The sequence below is a fragment of the Rattus norvegicus genome, chromosome Y, assembly GCF_021556685.1.
Source record: "Rattus norvegicus strain SHRSP/BbbUtx chromosome Y, alternate assembly SHRSP_T2T, whole genome shotgun sequence".
Lineage (NCBI taxonomy): Eukaryota > Metazoa > Chordata > Mammalia > Rodentia > Muridae > Rattus > Rattus norvegicus.
In genome coordinates, this window is record NC_141555.1 from 29370354 (window position 1) to 29382095 (window position 11742).

At 39.5% G+C, this 11742-nt stretch overlaps 1 pseudogene; it reads right to left on the minus strand.

Moving 5' to 3' along the window:
- The window catches only part of LOC147997997 (solute carrier family 53 member 1-like), a 47077-nt pseudogene extending 35955 nt beyond the window's left edge, over window positions 1-11122 (minus strand).
- Window positions 11123-11742: the final 620 nt, after the last annotated feature.

Sequence of the window (11742 nt, forward strand, 5' to 3'; positions counted from 1 at the left end):
TAATCATACCTATTGACTTGGAAATCTAAAATGATAGACAGAGTAATACTAGTGGAAAGACTGAGATGATGAAGTTTGAACCAGAGCACTTCTCTCTCCCAGATATAACTGTCAACCACTGAACTGAGAACGGGACCACCGTTGAAGGAATCAGAGAAAGAACTCAAATAGCTTGAAGGAGCTCGAGACCCCTTTTGAACAACAATGCCAAGCAACCAGAGTTTCCAGGGACTAAGCCACTACCCCTAAGGACTATACAAAGACTGACCTCATAGGTAGCAATGAATATTCTAGTAAGATAACCAGTGGAAGGGGAAGACTTTGGTTCTGCTATGACTGAACCCACAGTGAACGTGATTGTTGGGGGAAATGCGGCAATGGGGGGAGGATGGGGAGGGGAACATGCATAAAGAAGGGGAAGGGGAGGGATTAGGGTTATGTTTGCCCAGAAACCGGGAAAGGGAATAACACTCGAAATGTAATAAGAAACACTCAATTTAATAAAAAAAAGTGTCAGACAAAAACTGCAATATAGGGTATCCAGAACATTGAAGAGGTTTCTTTGAGCTGAGAACACAATGCTTATCCATGCCATCTTCATTAGTACCTATGTCTTTTTTACAAAAAGTATAAAGTCCATGACCTGTCAGGGATACAACTGTGCCCTTCACAACACCTGACTTTTGGTATAAAGAAATGAATGATATAAACTCTCTGACTTCCAGGAAGCAAAATAACAGGGAAGTCCAGATGCTTCTGAGAGGCTCCTGGCTCCTGGTTCCCTTATGTGGAAACCACATAACTTCAGAGATACCCCTCAACACCTAACAAGGACACACTAAGCTTTCCCAAGCACCACATATTTCTTCCTTGTTTTTTATACCAAGACAGAAGGCCAGCTTCCTTATCCCCATTTCATATCCTTCATCCTCTTTGTTCTCACTCCCAAATTGTCTCTGAATAAGAGGCCAATTAGCAAACCTTAGAGGTATTGAAGGAAAATCTGAGAGGCAGTTGCAGTCATGACAACAGAAGGAGGTAGGGCTCACCAGGTTATAAGAGAGTTTTCATGGAGTTCCTAATGATGATGTCACTGAGAAATACGGTGGTCTACATGATGAACACCTTTCCTTACATTGTCCAGATTCGAGAGTGCCCTTACTAGGTATGTCTCCGGTAACACAGTGGAAACCTGTATGTACTACATCACTCTAAAGTAGAGACTTCTCTCTGTTTCACTAGTGGTTGCATGCTCTGAATGGAGAAAGTTAGACAGGGGCTTGGCATGGGTAGAGAAGATGTAGGAACATGGAGTGTAGGAGATTCTTCAAGACAATATTTTATTCCCAGGATCATTCCTGTGACAATGAGTTCAATTTTCTGGGTTTTCTTTATTTCCCGAAGGCCAGTATTTTCTCAACTACCTTTAATTGAATGAATATTGTATTTCAATTTCTTACTGTAAATTCCTTGATAGGGGACTATGTAAATGTTCCTCAATGTGTAACCAAAAATTCTGTTTCCAATTAAAATTTCTGTAATGATTTTGGTCACAAAGGGGGCCAAGCCATAGAGTGAGTACAACAGTATAAATACTGTGTGCCTATTTCAAATGATGAATTCCCAAATCCTTATTTTATCAAAAAATTACCAGACATCAGGAAAGCAAAGGACAACATGGACTATTGAATTTGGTTCTCTACTCCCATTTGATGCCAGTACTACCCTATCTATCTTACAGTGTTACCATGGCCAGACTTGAGTGTTTAGGATGTTTTACCATGATACTTTCTTAAGGCCTAATGTAATCTTCCAGATGATGGGCAGGGTTGAAGAATGGCTTGAGGACCAGTTAAATGTCTACTTCAATAGGTTCATAAAAACAGCAGGGGTTGGGGATTTAGCTTAGCAGTAGAGTGTTTGCCTAGCGAACGCAAGGTCCTGGGTTCTGTCCCCAGCTCTGAAGAAAAGAAAAAAAAAAGCAGGAGGCAGTCTATTTACATTGTCATTTGTGAATTCTACATTCTTGACATAGTTGGGGAGAGTCTATGATAACAGTCCACTTAACAACATAAGTGTAGAAGCCACCAAAATTATTTATGTACATCAGCCTCCAAAACTAGATAAGATTGATAATGCTAATAAGTGCATTCTTCCATATTTACCTAGTGACACAGATACAGCATGTCTAATATGGAAGTGAATGCTAGTAGCAAACCAGTGAACTGAAAACGGACCTCTTGTTGGTAAATTTTAAAAAAAGGATTAGAAGAGCTAAAGGTGCTTTCAACCCTATAAGAACAACAATGCCAATAAACCAGAGCCTTCTCATACCAGACCAATAAACAAAGAACGTACATGGACTGATCTATGGCTCCAAAAGGATATGTGGCAGAGGATGACCTTTTTGGGCAATAATGGTGATGATGCCCTTGGTCCTCCCTAATTTGACTCACAGTACAAGGGAATGTCAATGGACAGAAAGACTGGTTATAGAAGTAAGAAAAGGGAACAGGTATGGATCTTAAAGGAAGAAACTGGGAAAGGAAATAATATTTTAAATGTAAATAGAGAAAACATCCAGTTAAAAAAAGCAATAAAATTTTCTAAAAATATGAATGACATAAAAGAAGAGAAAGATGCCAAGTAATCACACATATTGTCTAGGAAATCTGAAGTGGTAGTCTGAGTAATGCTAGTGGAAAGACTGAGATGATCTAGTCTCAACTAGAAGCACTTCTCTCTCCCAAATATCAGTGTCAGACACAAAGTGCACAATAGATATCCAAAGCATGGAGTTTACTCAGAGATAAGCACATAGTACTTGTTTTTCCCTTCTTCCTTAGGACCCTTTCTTCTTGACAAAGTATAAAGGTCATGACTTTTCAGTAAAACAAATATGCCTTTCAAACACTTGGCTTTTTAAATAAAGAAATGAATGATATAAACCCACTGTCTTCCAGGAACCATAAGAAGAGAAAAGTCCAGTGTGTAGGAAGTTCTTCTAGACAATATTTTTATTCACAGGTCATTCCTGTACACTCTATCTAGTTTCCAGTGTTTGCATGCCCAGACTTGAGGGTAGGATGATTTACCATGATTCTTTCTTAAGGCCAAACATAAGATACTGGACGAGGGGCAGGGAGAAAAATGTCTCGAGGACCAGTTAAACATCTACTTCAAAAGGTTCATAAAAACAGGAGAGAGTCTATTTGAAATTGTCATTTGTGAATTCTACATTCTTGACATAGTTGGGCAGAATCCATGTTAACTTTCCACGTAAACACTTAGGTGTAGGAGCCACCAAATATATATATGTATACATCAGCCAACAAAGCTAGATAAAATTGATGAAGGTAAGAAGTGCATTCTGCCAGGAACTGGATATAAATATTTACTGAGAGACACAGATACAGCATGTCGAATACAGAAGTGAATGCTGGTAGCAAACCAGTGAACTGAAAACGGACCTCTTGTTGGTAACTTTTCAAAAAGGATTAGAAGTGCTGAGGGTGCTTTAAACCACATAAGAACTATGCCAGTGAACCAGAGCGTTTGGTTACTAGACCAATGTACAAGGAAAGTACATGGACTGACCTATGGCTCCAAATGCATATGTTGCTGAGGATGGCCTTTTTGGGCAACAATGGAAATGAAGCCCTTGGTCCTCCCTAATTTGTCTCCCAGTTCAATGGAATGACAACAGAAAGAAAGACTGGTTAAAGAAGTAGGAAAAGGGAACAATTAGGGATCTGAAGGGCAAGAAACTTGGAAAAAAATAATATTTTAAAGGTAAATATAGAAACATCCAGTTATTAAAAGCAATAAAATTTGCTAAAAAGAGAAACATATAAAAGAGAAGAAAGCTGCCAAGTAATCGCACATTATGATTCAGAAATCTGAAGTGGTATTCAGAGTAATATTAGTGGAGAGACTGAGATGATGAAGTCTCAACTACAAGAACTTCTCTCTCTGTGATATCAGTGTCAGGCACAAACTGTACTATTGATATCCAAAGCATGGAGTAGATTACTCGGAGCTAGGGACTCAATACTTCTTTTTCACTTCTCCTTTAGGACCTTTTCTTCTTGACAAAAAGAGTAAAGGTCATAACCTCTCAAGGAAACATATATGCCCTTCACAACACTTGGATTTGGAATAAAAAAATGAATGATATAATCCCACTGACTAGGGAAACCATAACAACAGGGAAGTACAGATGTTTCTGATAGGATCCCAGTTCTGATTCCCATATGTGAAAGGCTCAGATCAAGGCTATCTCTTCAGTGATCCCACTCAACACCTACCAAGGACTCACTAAGGTTTCCCAAAAACCACATGTTTCTTCATTGTTTTATATGCCAAGACAGAAGGACAGCTTCCTTCTCTTCATTTCCAATCTCTTCATCGTCTTTGTTATCTCTCCCCAATTTGCTCTGAATTTGAGGCCAATTAGTTAACCCTACAGGTACTGAAGGACTTCTGAGAGGCAGTTTCAGTCAAAACAGCAGTTGTGACATCACAGAAGAGGGTCTAATGGTGATGTCGGTGAGAAATGCCATGGCCTACCTGCTGAACAGTTATCCTTACACTGATATGATTCCAGGGTGCCCTTTCTAGTTCTATCTCCTGTGGCACAGTGGAAACCTTTATTTACTCCATCTCTCAACAGTTAGAGACTTCATTTGCTTCATTAGTGGTTACATGGTGTGAATGGAGAAACTTAGTCAGGGGCATGGCATGGGTAGAAAACATCTAGGAACATAAAATGGAGGAGATTCTTCTGGATAATAATTTTATTACCAGGTTCATCCCTGTGACATATATTTCAATTTCCTAGGTTTTCTCTGTTTCCCAAAGACCTGTATTTACCCTACAGATCTTTAATTGAGTGAATATTGTATTTCATTTTCTAATTGAACATTCCATGAGAGGGGACTTTATATATATTCCTGAATATCATATCAAAAATCTGTTTTCATTTCTATTTTTTTCAGTGATTTTGTCAACAAAGTGGGTCCAGTAGTAGAATGAATATAACTGTGAAAATATTGTGTACCTAATTCAAATGATAAACTCCAAAATGCTTATTTTATCCAAAAATTAGCAGATATCAATAAAACAAAGGGCAACATAGAGTATAGAATGTGTTCTCTTTCCATTTAAGTATCAGTTCTCTCATATCTACCTACCTGTGTTCCCAGTGTCAGTCTTGGGGGTTTTGGATGTTTTAGCATGATTATTTCTTCAGGCCATACATAATACTTATGAGGATGGGCAGTGAGAGGAATGACTTGAGGTCCAGTTAAACCTCAACTTCAATAGGTTCCTAAGAACAGGAGTAAGATTATTTGGCATTGTCATTTGTGGATTCAACATTCTTGAGCTAGTAGCACAGAATCCATACTAAAATTCTACCTAACCTCATTGGTGTAGGAGAATATATATATCACCAAAACTAGATATGATTAATGAAGCTATGTAGTGCATGCTGCCAGGTACCGGATATATATCTTTCCTGAGAGACACACCTAGAACATATCAAATACAGAAGTGAATGCTAGTGGCAAACGAGTTTACTGAAAACTGATCTGTTGTTGGTAGATTTTTGAGAAGGGATTACAAATGCTCTGTAAGTGAGTGTTCTGAGGGTACATGGAAGAGAATGTGGGACAAAGGATGCAAAGAAGGATGCCAAGACAAGAGTCTGAACAAGGTGTCAATTTTATTTTTCTCCAAGGCTGAATTTATACCATAACAGGGGTAACAGAGGGAGGGAGGAAACTAAGAAACATTTACGCAGGGCAAGATCACAGGATTCGTTTGGTCACAGAACTGATGTTGAAAGGATGTCAGAGTATTCACAGGTGTGTCGTATTATTAATCATCAGGACAACATTATCATATTATTATTTTTCTTGACCACCAAATTTGTATTAGTCTTCTACGGCAGCCTGGGGATTTTCCATGAACCTAGTCAACCATAACCTTACTTATATTCAAATGTAAAAGTGACCAATGGCCATGTATGTCCTGGAATGAACCCCTTGGAAACTGCGTCTGTCTTAGGTTGGGGTGTTATTTATCACATGGCCAAGAGAATCTTGTAACCAGGGCCCATCATGGGATAAGGCAGCAGCTAATGTCGGCCCTCCTGTCTTAGGCCGCTTATTCATGAACATATCACTCTATTATCCATCATTGACTGTCCAGCTCAGCATGAAGTGGTGACAATTTTTTGGTTTTTCAGCAAACGCATCAGGACAGTATGTAAAAAAGAATGTTGGCCCCATCTGACTGAAGGACAAAAATGTCCTTGCCTGAACTGAGATGGAGATTTGTGTTTGAGTTTGACCCTCATCAAAGCATCATCGAGAGTTAGCCTATGATGATATAAGTGAATAGGTTTGTTGCTATATTGTCTCCCTGTTATTTAACAAGGCTGGTTAAATGATTAAATGTCCAAGGTCCAAAATATATAAGTAAAAGACAAAGAGATAAACAGGTATCCCATGCATGGCAAATAAGAAATAAGCAAACCACATGTCATTAAAGTACAACATCAATAACTGAGAAATAAATAATGTGTTGATACATAGAAGGAAAAATAACATTCTGATTGACATTTTTATATATTTCAAAATAAATCATGTTTTGAATAAATCATAAATTTGTGTTCCTGCAACAATCATAATTGCATTATCCAAAAAGTCAAATCCTATGAAAGTTATTGCATTGTTGAAGAATACATATTTTAGTTGTGCTAGAGTGGGTGGTAGGATACTGATTCTTCTTGGGCGATGGCAGTGGACTTGAATCAGTGCAGATCTTTGAGGAAGCAGGTCCTCTCAGTGGAGTGCAGGCTGAAGATGAAGTCATGTGTACCTTGCGGCATGTTCAGTGCCTTCCTGGGCTCCTTCTTTGGATCAGTGCCCAAAAGCGAAGCAGTAAGAATGCACTGTCACTTTTAACAATTTTATAGTAAATATAATCTCCATATCAGCACCTGATTGAAGCATTGTAAGACCCCAACTATATCCATCTGTCCAATCCCGGTTCAGACCGTGGAGTTAAATTTAATATTTAGGGGGGTTCACCATCCCCTTGCTTTAGAATTAGGACCTTCAGAATGTGAATCTCGGACATGCATTAAGCAGGTTGGGATATACTTTAAGTCAAAGTACACAGTGTCTTAGGTCATAAAATTCTTAAGAAGAGCTGTAAGGGGCCTGGCAAGAGTGCTATGGAGTGGCCTGATGAGAGCAGGTGTAACAACCTTATCAGGTGACAAATAGCATTCAGTCACACAGCTAAATGAGCCAGCTTTCTTGGGGCGAAAAGGCCAGCCCATAATTGAGCAGAAGCCTTGTGCCTGTGAAACAAAAATGAGAGCAGAGGGGCAGCTGGTCTGTTACTGGCTGTCCTTCTGGACTCAGCTCAGCTCAGCTCCTTAGAGTCAGCTCAGTGGCTCTGCCTCTCAAGAGACCCAGCCTCTGAAGGACACTAGGCTTCCAGTAGGAATTAATAACAAAAGGATGGGGAGATGGTTAGGATCTGAGTAGTAAATGCCAAGTGGTTGACAAAATCATTTTATGGTTCATCTGCTTTAGGGGGGAAGTTTCTTCCAGCATGTCAGACATGCCTGATGACCTTCCCCCAAAAGACCAGAAGAAAGTAGCATTTGAGTATTGAAGAGGGTTTGCCCAAGGTGTTGTTATCCGACTGAAGCCTCAGGTATCAGAGAGTAAGCTATAGTTAGAGGCAATTGGTTTTAAGGACACTTTCTGCTGCCATTTCTGAGGCAGGGTCACAATTGCATTGGGTTTCCTGCCTCTTACAACCAATAAATATATGACTAACAGTGGAGTACTGATCTTTAATAGAAGTATAGCCCTCCCAGTACTGCAGGAGTAGTCTTTCACTAAGCCATCTCACTTAGTTAGAGGGCCATGGAAAAAAAAAAAACATTGACCATGACCTTGGCCACAGCCTCCAATTAGTGTAAGATGAAGAGCCGGTGCCAACACTTTCTCCTCATGTCATCCTAGAGTAAAGCCTGTTTTGTCTGGCAAAAAAAGTTCCTCGTAGTCTGGTGCAGAGTCTTTCTTAAACTATTTTAGGGACTACCCTGACCCCCAACCTGGGGCATTTTGACCATGGGACAAGAACTGACTGCTGCAGTGATAGGATCAGAGGCAGTGTCTTTGTTAATGATGACTAACAAGGAAGGGACTTAATGATGAAGACCAACTCCTCACTTGCAATAGGGCCAGCAGATAAGGCAGGCTCCCTGGCAGAAAGCAATTTCTCTCAAGCAAATTATTTCCAAGTTAAGCACCAAGAGGACCAAGTAAAACTTCTTGAGAAACAAAGCAAACAGTTCCATGATTTCAAACACTATCATCAGCCCAAGTCCAAAAATTAAACAAAAGCCAAAAAAAGACACTCAGCAATACCAAAGAAAACAAAATAGAAAAACAGGACCAAGAAAAATCATTCTATAAGTGAATCCAACAGATGCCTGTTACCTTCAGTACCTGGCCCAAAATGCAGCTTAACCTTAGCTTCTTCTGGGAAGAGGCAGACCATCTGATCCCACCTCCCAATGGGATTCTAGAGTGTCCCCTAGATTCCTTTTTCCTCCTAGAGCCTCCTCTAGGCCCTATGGCTTGTGTCAACTAGCAAGTCAACCTGTCACAACTGTAAGCCCCTTACAGGACCAATAGTGACAACCGAGTGGACTCTAAACTTTTTCCAGTGGGGACTCAAACCCTGCAGACATCAGAGGCAGACAACACAAGTCAACATGAAACAAAGACGAGACATGACACGGAGATAAAACAGAAAGTAACACAGAACACAAAAGACTGACTTGTTTGAGATTACTTGTGATCTCTTCACCAATTGTGGTTTGGAGGGAGTACAGTTCCCTGTGATGCACCAAAAACCCATAGTGGACCACTTCTGGAGTGCAACCACGGAGCATAGATTGACAAATGACCGGAGCAGTAGCATGAGTGTATAAGGTTTTTAATCCACATATGTGGGGTTGCTCATCCACACAAAAAGAGGCAACCTTGTACCCAAAATGCACATAAATTTTATTCACTACAGATTGTAGACTTCAGTAAAAGTGTTAGCTCATTCATTAAACTATCACAAACTCTATACTATCTTTTGAATCAATCGCTCCTTCCTGGGGGATTTATGGACAATATTTTTACAAAATCTAAGATTTTTTTTTAAATTTTTAACCGTATTCATTGTGTCCTGAGTGACTCCCTGAGTCATGTCACAAAAGATTCCTGTAGAATGCTTGTGCCATCTCTCAGCAGAAGCTCTGGGAGGTGGTGGTGGGTGGGAGCAAAAACTCCAAGGGGGAGCAAAGGCTTTCAAAAACAAAGAAGACAGACCAGCCTATTTACAGGGAATGACTTTCTCCTCTAGGACACCTTCAAAGAGCCTCTCCTTGGGTGCCATTTGTAAGTGAGAGGTCTGAGGGTGCCTGGAATAGAACTGGGTAAAAGGGTAACAACGTAGGTTGTTAAGATAAGACTCTGATCAAGGTGACAATTTTATTTTCCTCCAAGGCTGAATTTATACCATAACAGTGGTAACATAGGGTGGGGAGAAGTAAGAAACATTTACTCAGTCCAAAGATACAATATTGGTGTGTTCATGGAATCAGCTAATGTTGACATAATATCAGAAATGTAAAAGGTTTGTCATATTATTAGTCAGCAGGACAACTTTAAAATGTTATTATTTTTCATGACCATCAGATTTGTATTAGTATTATGAAGCTGGCTGGGGATTTTCCATGAAAATAATCCTACTTAATTCTAACCATAATAATAACATCAACAATGGAGGGCATTAAGGGCATTGCTCCAAACAGAACTGAAGGGGCTTTCAACTTCACAAGAAAAGCAATGCCAAAGAACCAGAGATTTCTGGTACTAAGCCAATATTATGTGCATCGACAGAACTATGGCTCCAACTGCATATGTAACATAGAATGGCTCTGTTGGGCACTAATGGAAGGAGAAGCCCTTGGTCCTTCCCAGGTCTGACTCCCAGTTTAAGGAATGTCAAGGTGAAGTAAGGGAGGTTATAGAAGAAGAGTAGGGGGATCAGTTACGGTTCTTATTGACAGGAAACTTTGAAAGAAGATAACATTTGAAATGTAAATATAGAAATATCCAGTTAAGAAAGCAATAAAATTTGGTAAAAAATAAAAAAAAATGGAAGAAATAAAAGAAAAGAAACTGCTAGCTAATCTCAACTATTGACTCAGAAATCTCAAGGGTCACTGTCAGGGAATGGTAGTTAGAGTAATACTAGTGAAAGACTGAGATGATGAAATCTCAACTAGAAGCACTTCTCTCTCCCAGATATCAGTGTCAGACTCAAACTGCCCTATAGGGATCTTAATCCTGGAGGAGTTTACTCTGAGCTGAGGACAAGATACTTGCCCATCCCTTCTTCCTTAGGACATTATTCTTCTTGACAAAAAGAATAAAGGCCATGGGCTCTCAGGAAACAACTGTGCACTTTCCAACACTTTGCTCTTGGAATAAAGAAATGAATGATATAAACTCTCTGATTTCCAGGAGCCATAAGAACAGGGAAGTCCAGATGCTTCTGAGAGGCTCCCAGCTCCTGACTCCCATATGTGGAAGACTCAGATCAAGGCTGTCTCTTCAATTAACCCACTAAAAACCTACCCAGGACTAATTAAGCTCTCCAATGGACCACGTATTTCTTCCTTTTTTTACACCAAGATAGAAGGGCATCTTCCTTCTCTCCATCTCTGACCTCTTCATCCTCCTTTTCTCCCTCCAAAATGGCTGTTCACTCTGAATTAAAGGCCAATTAGTAAGCCTTAGAGGTACTGAAGGAATATCTGAGAGGCAGATGCAGTCACAACAACACTTGTGACCTCACAGAAGGAGCTAGGGCTCTCCAGGATACAAGAGATTTTACAGGCAGGGCCTAATGATGATGACTGAGAAATGCCATGGCCTACCTGCTGAACAGCCTTCCTTACATTGACCAGATTCGAGAGGGCCTTTTCCAGGAGTGTCTCTTGTGACACAGTGGTAACCTTCACATACTCCATCTCTCTAAATCTAGAGAATTCTCTTTGCTTCATTAGTGGTTACATGCTCTGAACGGACAAAGATGGTCAGGGGCTCGGCATGGGTAGAAAAGATTTAGAAACATGGAGTATATGAGATTCTTCTAGATAATATTTTTCTTCCCAGGTTCATTGCTGTGACATATAGTTCAATTTTCGAGGTTTTCTCTGTTTCCCAACAGGCAATATTTTCCTTATTGACCATTAATTTATTGAATATTGTATTACACAAATGTGATCATGTTCTTGTTTTCTTCTCTATCTTAGTGCTGAAATAAAGTGATACCCAATACTGTATTAGAACAAATATTTTATAGTACACCTAAAGAAAACTAATTATTCTCAAGGCCAACGTAACTTCAAAAGTAAGCAATTTGAATTTACAGAGAAATGGCTAAGTATTGTATTACTTATCTTTAAGTGTACACTTATAATAATCTTAAAATAAACAGAAATCTAAACATCTGCATAAAAATGTCATATCTGCTTTTAATGATCAGAATGCACATCTGTGGCAATCTATTAAATCAATCAGGAAGCTGAGGGTAAAACTCAATCAGAAATCCGTTATCAACAGTCCAGCCTTTGTGACAGTCACACCA